Raw genomic sequence first — 19649 nt, 5'->3', positions numbered from 1 at the left:
CTAAATCAGCTGCTGTGGGTCCCTCAGAGCAGATTTTATAGGCACATGGGGGGAGACTAGAGAGGAAGCAGGCCCCATTATGTGAGCACTTCTGCACAGACTTCATTGGAGTCCCCACTACAATTTATTATTTTTAGCATTAACAAATACCAGAGCAGGAAAAGAGAATTCAAATCGAAGAGGAGGCCCATCAAGCTGAAGGGTTAAACTTCAAATTCTTGCATAAAAGCATCAAAAATTGGAAGGCACACAACTATCCCATATACAAATTTTAATCAGCAAGAAGTAATTGAAGCAGCATATGGCAAAGCACCTCTTACACAGGGATCTCCAATTCAGATTCTTGCATTTTGGCTTGAATCCTAATTTTCCTCCCATGAATGAAACACAGTCCACATACATGGAACAAGGATTTCCCATCTTCCGCAGCTCCCTATACCCCCTGAAAATGAAAGATTGCTCCTGTTTAGGAAACCTTGGGAATGGTGCAGAATATGATGTAGGAGGCCTGGAGATGGAAGAATTGGCAGGAATCACTTTTTCCTTTACGTGAATGAACAACTTAGAATCAAACTCTTTCCAACCTCAAAACTTGTGGATGTTTCCATGTATATAAATATTGAGAGATGGGGGAGATTTTACAGGCAGATGTTGATTTCCAGTGCACACATACCATGTTGGTGCTTTATTCCCATATTTTGCTCACTGCCATATTTGTGTTGACGATAAACATTTAACTAACTACTGTGGACAGAATAAGTTGCCATTCAGATGATCTGCATAGGAAAACTCTTACCTACTAGAACCAAAATATCAAAATAAGGGTGTGTTGAGGCCAGTGTCCTTGCTGCATTTCAATTTAGTCTTGTCACTATTTGCTCCGATAACTAATGTCCATTATATCTTGTACACTGTGCATTCTCCTTCCAGATTTGTTGGATCCTTAATGTAACACTGGCACACACCACATGCAATTGATATGTTGGGGAGGTTAGGGTTAGAGAGACGCAGATGTAGCCAGAAGTTAAGTAACCAGAAGTTAGCAAGCTACTTCTTAAGTGGTGAATGGGCATATGAGTACGACAGAACAAAGTGAGCATTTAACATTTATTTTGAAAGAATCATAGAAATGTAGAGTTGGAAGGGACCACAAGGATCATTCTAGCCCAACTCGCTGCAGTGCAGGAATCTTTCACCCTATGTGGGGCTCGAACCCACAACCCTGAGAAAAAGAGTCTCATATTCTACTAAGCGAGCTGTCCCTCAGTTTGAGTAGAGACCAAGGTAGAAAGGAAAGCATCAAATTGCAAATACAGTATAGATTTATAATTTGGCCTATTCTAGTTCTCTGTGCCATGTATTGAATTACTCACAACTGGACAAGTTTCTAAACTGCTTAAATTTTAAAATGTCCAAATCCCAGCTCCTTAATATGACATTCTAATTGTTGCAGTTAAAATTATTCCAAGAGGAGGAAACAAGGATGAACAAAGCAATTTGACATATTATGCCATGTCAGTCCCACAGAATACAAATCATATTGATCATCCATACAGTAGATACACAGCTGCCCTAAACAACATCTGAGAAAACAACTGATAGGCAGCTTGGATTTATTTATATCATATGAGGTAGAATAGTGCAGTATGTGAACTACACCTGGGTAGCAGCCCAGCCAAGAAGATGGTTCACCAATGTTATCACTATTTTTTCGATTTGGGTCTATATTTTATTTATAAATGGAGAAATGGGGGCGCAGAAGAACAGACAAGATAGGAAAGGAGAAAATGGAACAGATATTGTGAAATATTGAGTGGCTCTGAAATTGTAGTTGAGCCCCAGATTCCCCCCAAATTTGTGAATTGTTGCACTACTGCATGCTGGAAAAGCTATTACCATTTTCAATAAGGAAGGAAAGGCAGCACCCTGCAGAGCAGATAAGTTATTTTAGAATGCAAGTAGCACACAAAGAAGCTGTACTGTATTTCCTACAACGCACATCCTTATCCCAAGCTAGTCATAGCCTCTTCAAAATGTAACCAAATATGATGTCCAGTAGGTGAAACACAGCTTGTGGGTGGTAAAATGCTTTTCCCCAAAACACAAAGTGGAAATGTAGGCTGTTGTGAGAACTGTCGAAGACACTTGTGGCTTTGGAACGATCTTGAAAATCCTAATGCTGCGATTAGCAGAATAATGCCTTATAACTTTTCAAAATAAAGTTACCGCAGAAGAATTACAGGCAAGCTGCCTATATGATTTTCCCAACTGCATCCCCATTCCTCTGACTGGCCAATGCCACTGAACCCTGCAGAGAGGGGGGAAAGAGGAACCCTGCATACTTATGCAACTCCTGGAAAACAGATTCCTCTGGTTGTGTCACTCAAGTGCTGCCACTTTGGTATTCTGGCCAGAGGCAGCCAGAACGTCAGCAAGAATTGTAAAATTCAAAAGCTAGAAGCTACACTTATTTCAGTAATTGTTCAAATACTTGGTCAAGTTCATTTAACATTTTTTTGTTCTTTTCCCCTTCTGTGCATGCACCCACCCACACAGAAAACTATGTCTGAAAAGATATATAGATATATAGATACATGCAAATGAAGTTGATGCCTAGGAGATACATACTGGTTTATAAAAATCATGAAGATAGCAGCATATAGGCAGGCTAACTACTTGTTTCAGAGTAATGCTGTTCTGTTCATGTGTTCCCTTGAGAACAGTTGGCTCCAGTCTTCTTATAAAAAAACGTTGATCAATACTCCATTTTAGAGCAATTTCCTACCTGTGATGTGGAAGAAAGATAGCATTGACATACACACCCATAAGGCAACTAGCAAACCATTTTAACCATAACTCAAAAGCAGAAATGTGGTCTGATTAATTTTACTGTATATAGATGAGAGACAACAGTTTTTGCATCCAGCAGTAGAAAGCAGGTGATGGCTAAAGAAACTATGCCAACTACAGGACCCTGGCTTTTTCATCACAGTAAGGCATTTGGAATTCACAAGAACTTGCAACTGGTAAAGAAAGAATCAATAAATCTGATGTCCACCTATCATAACCAGTACCTAGTATAGGAATCTTAACAACAGCCTTTCTGAAGAAAACTTTTATTCCATTCAGAATTACAGTTGGCACACATAAAAAAATTAATCTAGGTTTACTCAGCAAATTTTATGTCACTTAAAGAACTGGAGCAAGCACTCTTTGAAGTTTAAGGAAAGTGTAAAAAACAAAGTATCTGCCCCCAAATTAAGTTTCTCAGTAAGGTATGTACTCCTTTTTCATACTTCTGATATAGCATTCTATATCAGGCTATGATAAAGATTGTTTAAATATACCTTTTTAATTAAACCAAGTGCATTGTTAAGGTAAGATGACAAACATTCAAGTTATACAGGACACACACATGCTGTATAAGTGTACATACACTGCAAGTTGCTTATCGCTGTTTCAGATCTGGTTTAGGTATCAATCCTAATTAACAATAAGTCAGCTAAGGAACAGGAAGTATATACCTATACCAAACTTAAGAGTTCTTAAGCAGTTTTCAAATTCTTATAACACATCCTTATGTTTAGATCTGCTTTAAAGCAATCCTACCAGTAAAATTAGAGGATAACTCATGTATACAGCTCCAGTAAGTTAAGAGCTGCATAAAGAAGACTTCAAAAAAAAAAATGCTCCTCACCATGTCAATGGGTCAGGTAGGTTTTGGCTAATCAGACACTCCTAGGAGTGTCTACCTAACACTGGAACTTCAGAGGAGGAGTGCGATCTATGTCCTGTCCTCAAACATTGATATAAGGTTGTCTCTGCACCAACTAGGCAGTTGGTGCTCCCAATGACCTAGGATGGTGTTTTACAAATTGCATGACTATTACCAGCTGAATTTCGCTTCCTTCCATTCTTAATGCATTTGATGCATCACTCCTTCTAATGCAGAACTTACTGTGCATTACTCCATCCAATAGCAAACGGAGATGGCAAGTGCCAAAAGAACTGGATCGAAGATGGGGACATTGAAAAATAAGAGGTTCTCAGTGTGCTTGGGAGAACCCAGAGATTTACAAAACTACCTTGCTTTAACAGAACTGATAGTTATAGGTGACCAGCAGGCTCATGGAATAGGGGTGGATTGCTCTGCCCCTCCTCCACCATTCTCTTACCTTCCATGCAGAGGAAGGAAAGCTTACCAACACATAATCTCTGTAACAGAAGTACAAATTAATCAAGGGGTGTTTTTTTGGGTGGGCGGGGATTCAGTCATTTTTAGAAATAATCCAAATGCTGTTCTTCACCTCTCCCTTGAACCACCAGCATAGCAGAGTAAGCAAAATATCAAGTATCCAGGTCAGTTAGCCAAGAAATATCCTGAGTTCATAATCTTCATGTACTTCCAAATATATTTGATAAGGTCAAGTGGGCAACAGTAGATGTATCACTGCACTAATCTTCCATGCAGCTTCCAAATGGTTTTGACACCAAAGAGTATGTCTACTGAACATTTTAAGTTCAAAATGTCAGTAGAGTGGACCTGATGGCAATCATTACTTTTTGTGACAGCTTCATGTTAAAAAGTGAGCTGACAATTTCCCAGTTTCTAGGTAGTCAAGTCATCCCAAAAAATGTCTCCAGGGTCCTATCATGTTGCTATCTCATATCACTTTGCATAGCCCTACAAAAAACTTTGTAAGCAGTGGTTTAATTCCCCACCCACCTTAAAGCAGTATTTTCTAACATTTTAGAAAGGAACTCTGCCTCAAATTTAGGGCCGTAATCCAAGCAGCAAAACCAATTTTACCAAAGCTCAACCTCTGCTTAAGTACAGTGGTACCTCGGTTTACAAACAGTCCTGTTTACAAACTATTTGGTTTACGAACTCCACAAAACTGTTAGGTAGTGTTCCGGTTTGCGAACTTTACCTTAGTCTATGAACGGAAACAGGGCACCAGCGGTGGAAGGTCTGCTTAGGGAAAGCACACCTCGGTTTAAGAACGGATTTCAGGAACGCATTACCGTATTTTTCCGTGTATAAGATTAGGGTTTTTTCCTGAATGTCAAAATGTCAAAAATTAGGGGGCATCTTATACTCTGGGCCATCTCCCCTCCCATTTTCTTAAATCTGAGACCCCCAAAATAGGGGCGTCTTATACATGGGAGCGTCTTATAGACGGAAAATACGGTAAGTTCACAAACCAAGGTACCACTGTAGGTCATGTTGTTGTTGTTGCTCTTCAGGAAGATGTTGCAACTTTTTAAAAGTTACCTTGTATATTTAAAATCTTGATGGATTAACAGGTTTAAGTTCTAAAAGGGTATTTAAGATTCTGTGGAATAAATTGCTTTCAACATCCTCCTGCACTTCTCATTTCCACAGGTCAACAAATTTGGGGTGACAATGAGTGCCAAGTAAAAAGGTTTGCTGTCACCAGGACCTGCCACTTCTCCAAAAGGTAGGGTCTTCTTCCCAACCCCATGCTCCGTCTTTAAAAAAAACCTGAGGTTGGAGACCATACAATCTTCTTCAGCTCACAGCTAGTAAGAGGCTGTGTGCCATCTTTCTGCTGCCTCTTTGCCTGCCAGGTGGCTGAAAGCAAGCTTTCACTCATGTTTAGAGCAGCTGAATGATCAGGGATCATTCTTCTCCGGTATCATGTGCCCAATAATATTGGTCACCGGGGCCTAACTGGCTCTTGCCACGGCAGGATGAGAAGAGAAGCAAGATCATCTAAATCCTGCTCTTTATGTTTTTAGTTTGCAGTCAACTATTTATAACACAATGCTCAGCAACTAAAGTTACTTTTACATAGTGAAAAGTCAGCCCTGCACAGATAAGAAAACAGACCAACTGAGATCTGTCAAAGCAAGAGATTTATAGTGTAAGGATTGTCAAATGTCAGAAGGGAGACACACATTTTAATTTCAGCATTCTTAGCATACTTCAAGATATGGTAGAACAAGGTAAAACAACTCATAGAAATGACTTTGGGTGTGGCATTCTTCCAAAGAATCTTAGCCTGAACCTTGCAGTTCTGTGCTGCTATCTAGCTATGGACAAGTTAGCTCTGTACAGTGGTACCTAGGGTTAAGTACTTAATTCGTTCCAGAGGTCCATACTTAACCTGAAACTGTTCTTAACCTGAAGCACCACTTTAGCTAATGGGGCCTGCTGCTGCCACCGCGCCGCTGGAGCACGATTTCTGTTCTCATCCTGAAGCAAAGTTCTTACCCTGAAGCACTATTTCTGGGTTAGCGGAGTCTGTAACCTGAAGCGTATGTAACCTGAAGCATATGTAACCCGAGGTACCACTGTACTGAGCTTTCAAAAGTAGTTCACGTAGTGCTCCAAGAATTATCTTTTCTGTGCACTACATGCTCAATTGTAATTGTAGAATGGTACCACATGCATGATTCAAACTGCAGTGCAGATGCTGTAGTGCTGTGACTTGGACCCCTTTCCATGTTTTCTACATGCATACATTGCATGTCCATCTTAAAATATGGTGTAATTTCACATTAATGTTAACTGCTTGCTCTTAAACATCTGCTCTCATACATCTTTGGTGTATGTTCTGATTGATTGACAGATTGATTCCATAACCCTGTATCACTTTTAATGTCTAATGTTTTACATTTTTTTATGTGCTGTAAGCTGCCCAAAGTGGCTGGGGAAACCCAGCTCGATGGGTGGGGTATAAATTATTATTATTATTATTGGGCATCTATCTGGCTTTGCATGTATCTGAATACAGATCTCACACTTACAGAATCTCTAAATATACCAAGGCAGAGAATAAGATTTCTGGGTATTTAATTCATACTACTAAGCATCATGGGCAAGATATACAAAAGACTACAGGCAAGAATTTCAATGCTGTCACTTCTCCTAACAAACAGCCATATATCATGGCATAGAAAATGTTCTGTACAAATAAAGATTCTGATTCTTGATTTTACACCTCTCATCATTACAATGGATAGCTTCATTTTTTAAAATCTTTTTACTTAAACAAAAGTACATTGTGCAGCACCATTGTGCTTTCATTGTGCTTTGGCAGAGGGTTAGAAATGCCATTATAAAAGCTTTCTTCTTCACTGCAACCAGTAGCTTATTTTAGTTGGGGACAGTGTTGTAGACTGGTGATGTGTGGAGGTTCAGATTCTGAGGTTTTGGGTTTTTCTAAAAGTAGATCTAGCCACCTTCAGAACAAAAAGTTACAAAGCAAAATGGGCAGAAAGCATTCCAAACAATTGTGTTCTAAGGTTCAGCCTGCTCCCAACTTTCAGCGTTCTTAGTCAATGACTAAACACAGAGAGGTAACTGGCAAATACTAGTGAGAAATTTAGATAATTATAATCCGTCAAAAACTGAAATATGGTTTTAAAATGACTCCATTCAACAGGGAAGGGCTTCATTTTGAAGTATTTTTTGTCTTCCTTGGTGCATGTGTCACTCTAGAATTTTCTCTCTCTAAGATTCAGACAATGGAAAAGGGCAGACCTGGTGCATTTTAAGGGACTGCCCAATTCACTCGAAAGCTGTTTTTTTGTTTTCACTGGCAGAAAAGAAATTGTTGCCCCCCAAAATTAACAGGAGAGATCCAGGAGTATAGTGTAGCTGTGACTGGGCAGTAGGATGCCCACCCAAAAGCACAAGTCATGATTTTTGTGACACAGGGTTAATTTTATGCAAAAGAGATCTTAACCCGGTAATACAAATACAAATAAAACCCATCATTAACACATCCATATCCTAAGGGCGAGTGGGGATGCATTATCATTGAGAAAGTGTGGGTTACATCAGCCCTGAAAAATAGCCCACTGCTGCTGTACTAACTTTAGGGGACAGAGCTGAGACTGATCGGCAATACAATGTCTGCTCTTGCCCTCAGTGCAGTATTGCTAGCCTATGTTTAACTGACAAAAGTTCAGCAGGAGGTGTGAACACATGTGGCCCAATCCTCCAGATGTTGCTAAATTACAATTCTCATTGTCCCTAACCACTGGCCTCTCTTGCGGGGGCTGATGGGAGCTGTAGTTCAGCGGCATCTGGAAGGCCAAAGATTCCCCATCCCTGATCTAGAGTAACATAACCGGAAACTTGAGCTCTTTCCATGGTTTAGGGTGCTAAAGCAGTGCAGAAATTCATTACATTAAGCTTTTTCTATGGAAATAAAATTATGAGGAAAGCTTCACCTGCTGACACTTATTACTACTTTGTAAGTAGCAGTAATAACACATCTTATTACCACTTGTGTGTAGCTCCAGGTTTATTTTTGGACCCTTGGACTCACCTACAGAAGAGGATATAAATGTGCATTTGCCTATTCGCATTCTCCTTTGCCTGTTGCATGGTGGGGCCAATCCACACACAGTGTACTAGGCCCACCTCTGGTGTTAAACGTATCTCATACCCTCAAACCTAAGTACATCTAACTGTTAAAATAAAGGTAGGACAGAAAATACCTACCAAAGGAACTTCAAATGATACCCTCAGCCTTAAGATATAGATCCTACTATCATTCAGCCAAATGATACAGAACCTGAAATAAGTATTCATTAAGGGTTGTAGTCAGGTGATCAAGTAATGCAGCTTATGCGAGAACATTCATTTCCCTACCATATTACACTTGCTGCAATAAATCTTTCATTTGAAGACACGGTTAAAAATAAGTTGCTTCACAAATATAAGCAGACATCACCATTACAGCTGCAGAGCCATTGCAGATAGATTTAAAAAACATATCTTTAAAGATGATTTCACCTACATTCAGCCACAATAAAGCAGTTGTACAAACAGGCATCAAAAGAACCAAAGTAAAAGGTCTGAAGTGTCTATTATTCTGAGAAAACTCAACAGGCAGTGTCAATATTTTAAGGCCTGAAGGCACAGTAAAGGAAACTCAGAACAAAATCTACCATCTTACAAACATATATGTTTTCCAGAAGGCATTTTACCTGCTGAGATTATAGATTCTCTCTAGAAAATGGAAATTTATCTGCTGGATCTTTAGACCAGAAGATGGATACAAAAGTGGTACTTCTGGCATCAGTGCCACAGCCTACCCAGTGCTATTTTGATTCATCATGATCATCAGGGAGTAAACATAAGGGGAGAGAAGAAGAAAGATGTTATAGGAGGGGCAAGTTAATATAAAAGAAGCAGGAATCAAGGATAAGGTAACAAGCTGAGTGTGAAAGAATAGTAAGAAAAACAATTGACAGGTAAAAATACTTTTGAAAGGCCTGTTGGGGTAGGGAGTAAAAAATGTAAAAGAAAAATTCTGTGACTGACTCTGGCCTTGAACAACTATTTTGTGATTGGTGGGCCTCAGTGATTTTCAGCTGTCTCAAGTGAGCCCTGCACATAGAACATTTGACAATCTATCTTATAACTGTCAGAGAGGCATATGGGAATCACAGGGTTAAATAGCTGGTGGTGACTTGTGGACTCCAATGAATACTTCCCTATTCATGAAGAATCACCATAGCTCTGCAGTGACCTTGGTTCACAGTTGGGGAATAACTGGGTTTTGTGGCAGCTGCTCCTGAGTAATTGATGGTGGTTATAATTTTTATAATTTGTACCCAGTCCATCTGACTGGGTTGGCCCAACCACACTGGGCAGCTCCCAACAAATATAAAAGCATAATAAAACATCAAACATTAAAAATGTTCCTATACTGTACAGGTCTGTCTTCAGATGTCTTCTGAAAGTTGCATAGTTATTTATCTCAACATCTGATGGGAGGGCATTCCATAGGGTGGGTGCCACTAATGAGAAGGTCATCTGCCTTGCTCCCTGTAACTTCATTCTCATAGTGAATGAACTTTTTGCTGATAATTCCATAGTAGTGATAGGATCAGGCATTACTCAGTCACCCCTAACATGCTTTTGTCTGCAGAAAATACTTATCTACTGTGCTTCAGAATCTCAAGCTCTAAAAAGGCAATACACCACCACCTGCCATGCAAGAAAAGCAGTTGTAAAATTTATATATACAGAAAGCCAGAGTTCTTTTAAAAATCTTTTAGAAATGTCTAGCCCAGTTCAAGTGAGGTCAGTTATGCAAGCACCAGAATATTAGAATTGCAATGCTTCAGTGCACATGTGCATATTCAACTAATTTCATCTCCAATGTTCCTTACATTTTAGCTATTTGTTTTTAGCTATTTGTATTTAGATGCAACCATGTGTCATTAAGGGCTTTTGGCACTCCTTCGGAGGAAAGAAATGTTGTCAGATTACATTCAATTTACACACCATTTTTTCCCTTCACTGTCCTAGTCTCTGTTCTGCTAGAGAAAAGCAAAACCTAGGCAAGGAAAGAAAGCATATATATATATATATATATATATATATATATATATATATATATGCAGGTTTTGGTGTCCTCGGGTGTCTTCCCGTGTAAAAGTTGGGGTGTCTAGGCGACGTTTCGACGAGGTCTCACTCGTCATCTTCAGGCTGGTGCTTTCGGCTTCTTGTTACTGGAACAGAGCAGGATCTCAGTGTTTGAGTTCCTATAAATACTGTAGAGGGGGTGTGGTGTATAGCCTCCAATGTTCTGGGCAGAGAGGAAGTTCCCAGGCTAGTGTGCCTTTTCTTCTTTTGTTCCTTAATTACTTGAGAGATATCTTGAGTGATTTCTTGAGTGATATCCTGAGTACCACTTAGGTGGGTCATTAGGTGTGGATTAGTTGTTAAAGTCTTTGTGTCTTGACCTCTTGAACTTTGTGAAGAGTTTTCCTGAGAAGATGGCTGTACTGTACTTAGTTGTGCTCTGGCTTGGCTTCGTGTATAGGGGCGAGCTGTGGTTTTGTGGCTTGTGTCAGCCAGATCTGTGTAGGGATTGCAGGGGGGTGCAGCATCCGGAGGTGCCACCATGGATTGGCTACTGGATGGTGTCTGTAATTCATCTGTGGAGAGGGTCTGGGTTTGGGTCTGGTGTGGTTGATTGGTGTTGGCGTTCTGTGTGCCTCTGGATCTGGTGTCAGTTTTTGTGGGGAGGGCTAATTTCCAGATGTCTGGCAAGCGGGATGTGTCGTCACGCTTGTTCATGTTGTGAGGGTGTTTCTCTATCTTGATGGCTTCCATGATTATTCTCTTGTGGTGATGTTCCGTGTTAAAGAGCAATTTGGAATCTGCAAAATTAATTTCGTGTCCTGTTTCTTTCATGTGTTGGAAAAGAGAGGAAGTTTTTTCTTCTTTTTTGACGGCATTCTTGTGTTCTGCGATACGTGCATTTATTCGTCTGTTTGTTTGTCCAATGTACGTGGCTGGGCAGACTTTGCAGGGTATTTCATAGATCCCTTGGTTTTCCAACTGGATTTTATCCTTGGGGTTTCTGAGGATATTGGCTATTTTTTGGTTGGTGCAAAAGGCTGTTTTGATATTGTGTTTATGGAGGATTTTGCTAATTTTATCTGTAGTGCCCTTGATATAAGGAAGGAGGGCCATGCCATTGTTTTCTTCTGTGTCTTGGTTTTTGGGGGGTGTTTCCTTTTGGATTAGCTTCGTAATCCTGTTTTGCTGGTATCCATTGGCAATTAACACGTTTGAGAGATTCTGTAACTCAGTTGTCAAGTGGTCTTTGTCAGCCAGGCGTTTGGTTCTGGAGATGAGAGTCTTGGCTACGGAGTTTATTTGTGCAGGGTGGTGGTGTGATTGTGCATGTAAGTAGCGGTTGGTGTGTGTTTTTTTCCGGTAGATAGTGTGTCCTAGGGAGCCATCAGGTTTTTTGTAGATTAGGACGTCAAGGAAGGGAAGTTGGTTGTTGGCTTCTATTTCCATAGTGAATTGTATTTTGGGGTGTAAGTTGTTGAGATGTGTGAGGAAGCTATCCAGTTTTTCTTTCCCGTGTGGCCAAATTACAAAGGTGTCGTCAACATATCTGAGCCAAAGTTTGGGTTTGTGTTCTGACTTGTCTAAAGCATTGGTTTCAAAGTGTTCCATGTACAGGTTTGCGATGACCGGTGAGAGGGGTGATCCCATAGGTGCTCCTTCTATCTGTTTGTATCTTTGTCCATTGTGGATGAAGTACGTGTTGGTTAGGCAGTGGTTGGTCAGGTCCAAGATGTATTCGGGGGGATTGTATTTGTTTTGAATAGCTGTCAAGGCTTCATTAATGGGCACTTGTGTGAAGAGAGATACAACATCGAAGCTCACAAGTAGGTCATTAGGATGTAGGTTTTGCTTCTTTATTGTTTCTATGAACTGGAAGGAGTTTGGTACGTGTGAAGAGATGGATTCTGCATAGGGCTGAAGTTGCTTGGCGAGAAATTTAGCGAGATTTTGTAGAGGTGAGCCTATGGAGCTGACTATTGGTCTGAGTGGTGTTCCTTCTTTGTGTATCTTGGGGAGGCCGTAGAGTTTGGGGCATCTGGATGATTTTTCTCTGGGGATGATTCTTGACGGATGAATGCCGTCAAAAAAGAAGAAAAAAACTTCCTCTCTTTTCCAACACATGAAAGAAACAGGACACGAAATTAATTTTGCAGATTCCAAATTGCTCTTTAACACGGAACATCACCACAAGAGAATAATCATGGAAGCCATCGAGATAGAGAAACACCCTCACAACATGAACAAGCGTGACGACACATCCCGCTTGCCAGACATCTGGAAATTAGCCCTCCCCACAAAAACTGACACCAGATCCAGAGGCACACAGAACGCCAACACCAATCAACCACACCAGACCCAAACCCAGACCCTCTCCACAGATGAATTACAGACACCATCCAGTAGCCAATCCATGGTGGCACCTCCGGATGCTGCACCCCCCTGCAATCCCTACACAGATCTGGCTGACACAAGCCACAAAACCACAGCTCGCCCCTATACACGAAGCCAAGCCAGAGCACAACTAAGTACAGTACAGCCATCTTCTCAGGAAAACTCTTCACAAAGTTCAAGAGGTCAAGACACAAAGACTTTAACAACTAATCCACACCTAATGACCCACCTAAGTGGTACTCAGGATATCACTCAAGAAATCACTCAAGATATCTCTCAAGTAATTAAGGAACAAAAGAAGAAAAGGCACACTAGCCTGGGAACTTCCTCTCTGCCCAGAACATTGGAGGCTATACACCACACCCCCTCTACAGTATTTATAGGAACTCAAACACTGAGATCCTGCTCTGTTCCAGTAACAAGAAGCCGAAAGCACCAGCCTGAAGATGACGAGTGAGACCTCGTCGAAACGTCGCCTAGACACCCCAACTTTTACACGGAAAGACACCCGAGGACACCAAAACCTGCATTCCTGTACCCGTGAAAATCTACGAAAGCATACACGGGAAGACACCCGAGGACACCAAAACCTGCATATATATATATATATATATAAAAAAAACTCTTTCATTATCCAAGTGTTCTGGGCTCTTTAACCAACAGTTGCAGCAACAGCACTACTTTAACCTAGTTGTCAAGTGTTACTATTTTAGATATCCGCAAAGAGCACATTTGGTAAGCTATGAGATCTGATCACAAGCATTAAAAAATATTGCTTCCTTGCTGTAATGGGATTTCCAAAATTAAAGCTTTGTTTTTAAATATAGTGGGTGAAATCCAATGTCACTTGAGTGGCATTCCATTCACACAACTGGACTGCCCCTTTCTCCCAGTGCCCCCCCCCCCATCGGCTAAAGGGAAGAGGAAGGGCAAGGCCAATTACTCACACATGGATGCAATTAGGTAAAACTCAGAGGTCATAAGAACAACCTGGGTAGGGGTGATTCCCCGTTTCTTATAAAGATGTGGATCCGTCTCAAAGTCAGTCTTAAAGTGTTTCCTTGCACAGGAATAAATGCTTGTGCAATGATCAACATCACAAATGCATGCTTAGTCAAGTGAAAACAGAATCTGATGCAGAAGAAGCGGACATGGAGCAATGGATACAAACTACAAGAAAAGAAGATTCCACCTAAACATTAGGAAGAACTTCCTGACAGTAAGAGCTGTTCAACAGTGGAATTTGCTGCCAAGGAGTGTGGTGGAGTCGTCTCCTTTGGAGGTCTTTAAGCAGAGGCTTGACAACCATATGTCAGGAGTGCTCTGATGGTGTTTCCTGCTTAGCACGGGGTTGGACTCGATGGCCCTTGTGGTCTCTTCCAACTCTATGATTCTATGATTCTATGACCATTGAGCTTTTGAATTAATTAGTCTACTGTCTCACACAGAAACACATACACACAGTCTCACAAAATGTATATACTGCTTGATTGTAAAAAACAAACAAAAAACACACACCTTTAAGCGGTTTTACAAAAACAAACCTTAAAATTAACAATAAAAGACTGTTAAAAACAGCTATTTAAAAACATTCAAAAGATAATAAAATCAACTAGGGCCACAGGGAAGATATAGCACTATTACTTACAATCCAAATCCATCCAGTTTTGTATGATTAACAAAATAGGAGGAACAGCTAAAATGATTAAGGCCTTGTGTTTATCCTGACACTAATTACATATCATAAGTTCCACAATACTAGTACCAAGAGAAACTTCCTCCCCAGCAAGGGTGCCAACTTGAATAAAATATTGTGGGGGCCCAGTTAAACCCGCCCCACATAATTGAACACATGATGCAGTGCACACACACCATTTGAATGGGAATGCCCATCAACTTTGTGGAGGCCCAGCCCCCTCAAATATTTTATGGCTCCTATGTGTGGCTCCTATGCTTCCCATGGCAAACAACAGATGAGGGGAGCAATTTCATCATTGTTAAGGCCACACCCATACATTTTGGGTTGTTTAAATACCCTGGTGTATCATTTTTCTCTTTGATCTAGTATATTAAAAAAACGGAAATTTTAAAAAAGTAACAATAAAACTGTGCATAAATACCTTTGTGCACACACAGAGCAACAACCCATATACACAGTAAAGTCCTAGTGTGGATGCAGACTAACACAAGGTTGCTTTACTCAGTGCAAACTATTTCCTTCTAAAGCAGGGGTGGCCAACTCCCAAGAGACTGTGATCTACTAACAGTTAAAAACTGGCAGTGATCTACCCCCTTTTTTGGGTTCAGGTCAAAGTTGTTGAGTTTTTTTCAGGGAAGAAGTAAAATGTTGAGCTTTTTTTAGGGGAGCCACAGTTGTTCAGCTTCTTTGGGGGGAGCCAATGATCAACCAGTGATCTACCACAGATGCCCAGTGATCTACTGGTAGATCACAATCTACCTGTTGGACATGCCTGTTCTAAAGCAACCAAACCAGTACATCAAATCCAAATCATTGAATGCCACATCACTTTTTCAAAGCTGTCTCCCATGGTAACATTTTCTGTTCCAATTCTTTTAATAGCTTCCCATGCTAGAGACCTATTAAACTTCTAATTCTGCTTGGAAATATTATTACATTTATTTTAAAAAGGGAAAGGTTTGCTTAAGGAGCAACAAACCAGGAAGAATTAGGGTAACCAATTTAATAGAAGTCACTTTACTCTGGAGCAGCACTTGAAGAGGATCTTCTGCTCTCCCCTAGCATGATCACTGGAATCAACAAGGGTTTTAAGTACTGTATTTACACATCAATGGTACACCTAATGGATTACAAATGCAAGGAACAGTGTAGGCTGTTGGTTAGCAAACTATCAGAAGACACTGACAACTGTAGAAGAATCCCTCCCACTCAAGTTTTTCCAGTATCTGCAACTGTTCCATAATACATCCCATGATACAAACAGTCTTTCCTTCCACTCAGATGCAATGTGAAATTCTGTTCCTAAGAACACAGAAAAAACCTGCAAGATCAGGCCAATGACCCAGCTAGACTGGCATCCTTTTCTCAGTGCGAAAACCCACATGGAGGACTCAGATTCCCAGCAACTGGTATTCAGAGGCATACTGCCTCTGATAGCGGAGGCAGAGCATAGCCTTGTTCTCCATGAATTTGTCTAAACTCATATTAGTTGGTGAACATCACTGCCTCCTGCAGGAGCGAGTTCCATAGTTTAACTACACACACTGCATGAAGTACATTATTTTATCTGTCCTGAATCTTCCAACATTCAACTTCATGGGATGCCCACAAATTCTAGTGTTATGAGAGGACAAAACATTTCTCTATGCAATTTCTTGGTCCTTGCAGTACCTTTCCTGATCTGCAGTACAGACCCAAGTTGAGCATCTAATATTGCATTTTTAAACACGTTCCAAGCATTTTGGAATGAAATGACCCCCTTGACTTTTCAATTTCCTTTTTTCCAACCGCCTCATCTTGTGTTTCCAACAGTAATCATGTTGAATTTTCTTGGCAGCTGGCCATTTACAAGTATGTTTAGTTTAATAGCACTATGGTCACTGCTCCCAACAGCTCTGACTACACTTACACCAGGTCCTGGTCCCATAATTCTAATAATTCTTTAATAATTCACAGCAAACCAGAATACAGCTGTGCCAGTATCTTAGTTTGTTGAGTTAACCACTACCCCACTCCTTGGCAACGCTACAGAGAAAAAGCACCTTCAAATGGTGTTGGAGGCCCTCTTTCCCACACTATTCTACTTAAAGCAACAACAGCAACGAAAAACCAGACCAGCAACTGAAAAATAAACCGGCCCCTGCACAGATGCAATCTCAACCCTGGCCGCCCAAATCTGTTTACTTTTGCGATGGTGGCATGCTGCAAAGCAGAATCTGAAGGCACGGGAGAGGTGGTGGTGGGAGAGGGGAGGAAATCAAAAGAGCCCGTTTAAAACACAATGCACCGCTTTAGCGTATGTCTGGTTTAAAATAGAAACTATTAAAAACGGCACCCTGCCTAAAAACCCATGCGTGCAAGGGTGCGTGCGTGTGTGTGTGTGCATACACACACACACACACACGTGTGCGTGTACACATATACAGTATACCCATAACCTTACAGCAGCAACCAACATCACCAAGAACGAGATCTAACTTTGAGGCTACTGATCCCCCCACCATGACTTTCCCCAACCCTGCCCGTCTCTTCCTCCTCCCATGGATGCGATTAATTTCGGGGCAGAGGGGGATCACTCAGAGAAGGGCTGCTATGGAAGTGGGGGGGGGGAGAGAGAGAGAGAGAGAGAGAGAGAGAGAAGAGGAGGAGGAACAAACAAGCCCCCTCCCCCCGCAAAGAGTTCTGAGGGAACGAGAAGGGGCAGCAGCAGTTAGGGAGGAGGAGGAGGAGGAGGGAGCCCGAGAAGCGGCCCCAACTGAGGAGAAAGCGGCCTCCGTGGGGGTTGGGGGGTGCATTAAGACCCTCCTCGCCCGCGACCCCGTCCCTGAGCGTGGGCGCTGAGAAGGGGGAGCGCAGCTGGGCCCTGGCCGAGGAGAGGAGGCGGCAAGAGAGGAAAAGCGGAGGGTCGGGAAAAGGAAGACGCTGCTGCTGCTGCTGCTGGAGGGTCGCTTACCGGCTGTGGGAGTCGCGGGAGGCGACGCCCCAACGACTCCTGTGCTGGTCCTGCTGCTGCTGCTGCTGGTGGTGGCGGCGGCTGGTCCTCCATCCCAGCCGGGCTCCCAGCGCCGCCGCGGCCGCCGCCGCCAACTCTTCTTTTCCCCCCCTCCCTCCTCCCCCCGCCTCCTCGCGGCAAAGACAACGACGCCGCGTTATTGCGCAAGCGGAGAAGGAGGAGGAGGAGGAGGAGGCGGCGGGCGCGAGCCCCAGAAGCACATAACTCTCGCTCTCGCTCTCTGACGTCACGCGCGTAGCTCGAGGGGCGGCGCGAGGAGCCGTTCGAGCGGCTAGCCCCGCCCCCTCCCTCCTCCTGCCGACATTGGAGGAGGAGGGCGGAGGGTTGGAACGCTGGGGATGCGGTGGAGGGTTGGCGGGAAGGGGGCGGGGCATCCTCGCGGCTCTGCGGCGGGTTCGGCCTCTGTGGTTGAAAGCGCGGGTGGTGCTTCCTCTTTCCCACGGTTGCCAGGGAGCAGGCACACGCTTGGCTGCGCGCCAGAGCCACGTGCTCGGTCCGAAAGAGGGTTTTGTTTTTTCGGGGGGGGGGTGTGTGAGATGGTAAGCAGCTTCAGAGGCGCACGCGTTGTTTTCCTTTGCTCTGACATAGAGGCTAAATTGCATGTTCGTTGCCACCTCTCCGTTTATTTTTTTTTAGGTCACCCATCGCTTAATTTTCATTTTATAACTCAGTGAGCCTTATTTCTGAAAAGGCGTGCATAGGATTGAACTGAAGGCACGCTTAAAAATAAGAATCCCGTATTTCATCTCAGAAGCTGAAGGTGGCTTACATGGTTTTCCCCATTTTATCATCGCAACAAGATCGTGACTGATCCAACATCGCACCGTTGACTGTGGAGTTGAATCCGGTTCTTACTAGTCCTATTCCGATACTGCCATGTTACTGTTGATCTGAAGACAAGGAATCAAAGTTTTGCCTTAAGTCTCTGCTGTTGCAATGAACTCTATTGTAATGTATACCCAAAAGCGTGACAAGCCAATTTAAACACTTTAAGTCCTAGCTTTCACAGAAGGTATTAGATATCCCTCGGGATTCTACACACCAAAGCTTTCAGAGCTAAAAATGGTGGCTTCCATTCATGAATCAGTGCACCTGTAAAGTTTGTAGAGTTAATGTGAAGGGATTCATGATTCGTTGAGGAAAGTAGATCAGAGGAGGCAGGCCTTTTACCAAAAATATCTCACCCCAAATGCACACACAGGAGCTCATAATACGTTGAATAACATTTTGACATTTTCAAAAGATTGTACGAGTGCATAAAAATTAACTTGGTATTACATGCACTTAGGAAACTGTGTTTTAAATCAGCCCCAAATATTGAAGCTTAGTTGGCTTTAGAACTGTTGTGGTCAAGGAGAAGGGAAGGGGGAAATTCCATTCCACAAGCAAAAGAAGCCTCTTGCTGAAGCTTGTCAGATCAGAAAAGTAATCAAGTCTCAGAAGAGGAGGGAGACAAATCAACATCACAGCATGAAGCAAATCTGTCATTCAGCCACAAGAGTCTATGAACCTAATGTTTAGTTAGTCTAAAATTTGGACAACAACAAGCAATAGTACACGGAGCACACTGGCCAATTTGTGTGTGTTTAAAGCTCAGAAGAGCTAATCTCGTCAACCAAAAGGAGCATACCTCTTTTGCTCCACATACCTAATTCTCAGTCCCCACCCTGCTCATTTTATTAGCTACCAAAAGAGACCCTTTCAACTTGTTCACTATCCTGGGAAGCACTGAAAATTAAAGCTTTCTCCCATTGCCAGGGAAAGAGGCAGACTTTCCCTGGTTCTCATTTGATAACCTCTTCCTAGGGTGGGTAGGAATACCATCCTCTATTTGAATGGCAGTTTGGTCCAGTTGAAATATGCAAACCTTAAAACAAAAGGGCGGGGACCTTTAAACTGACCATCAGCTGTGAGCACCAGGCACACACTCAACAGCCACACCCTGGTCAAAACCTTCCTCAAGATGGCCAGATTGCTGCTATTTTGAATTTTGTATCTATTGACATATTCAAATCTGTGCCCTCCTTTAATGACATGTAAGCAGTCCTATCTGTTCCTCAAGTTTCCTTTCACAGTTTGGTCATGGACAAAGGAAGGATGAGGAGAGAGAGAGAGAGAACATACTGGGGTGTTTTTGCCTTCAGTGTATAGATTCTACATTTCTTGCAATGCTGTTAGTAGGACTTACT

The 19649-nt window shown here is 42.2% G+C and overlaps 1 protein-coding gene across 2 annotated transcripts in view; it reads right to left on the bottom strand.

Moving 5' to 3' along the window:
• Positions 1 to 17553, bottom strand: part of TMCC1 (transmembrane and coiled-coil domain family 1) — a 114510-nt gene extending 96957 nt beyond the window's left edge. Inside the window, exon 1 of one of the 2 annotated variants that reach the window (XM_081852904.1) lies at positions 17401 to 17553. The gene's annotated coding sequence lies outside the window, so the exon portion shown is untranslated. The remainder of the gene's footprint in view (positions 1 to 17400) is intronic. The other variant, XM_081852905.1, reaches the window with a different exon arrangement.
• Between the last annotated feature and the right edge of the window lie 2096 nt (positions 17554 to 19649).

The sequence above is a fragment of the Podarcis erhardii genome (assembly GCF_964252035.2).
Source record: "Podarcis erhardii genome assembly, chromosome: 2".
In the NCBI taxonomy this organism is placed as follows: domain Eukaryota; kingdom Metazoa; phylum Chordata; class Lepidosauria; order Squamata; family Lacertidae; genus Podarcis; species Podarcis erhardii.
The sequence above is the reverse complement of the archived record's forward strand: the minus strand, read 5'-3'. Positions and strand labels throughout refer to the sequence as shown.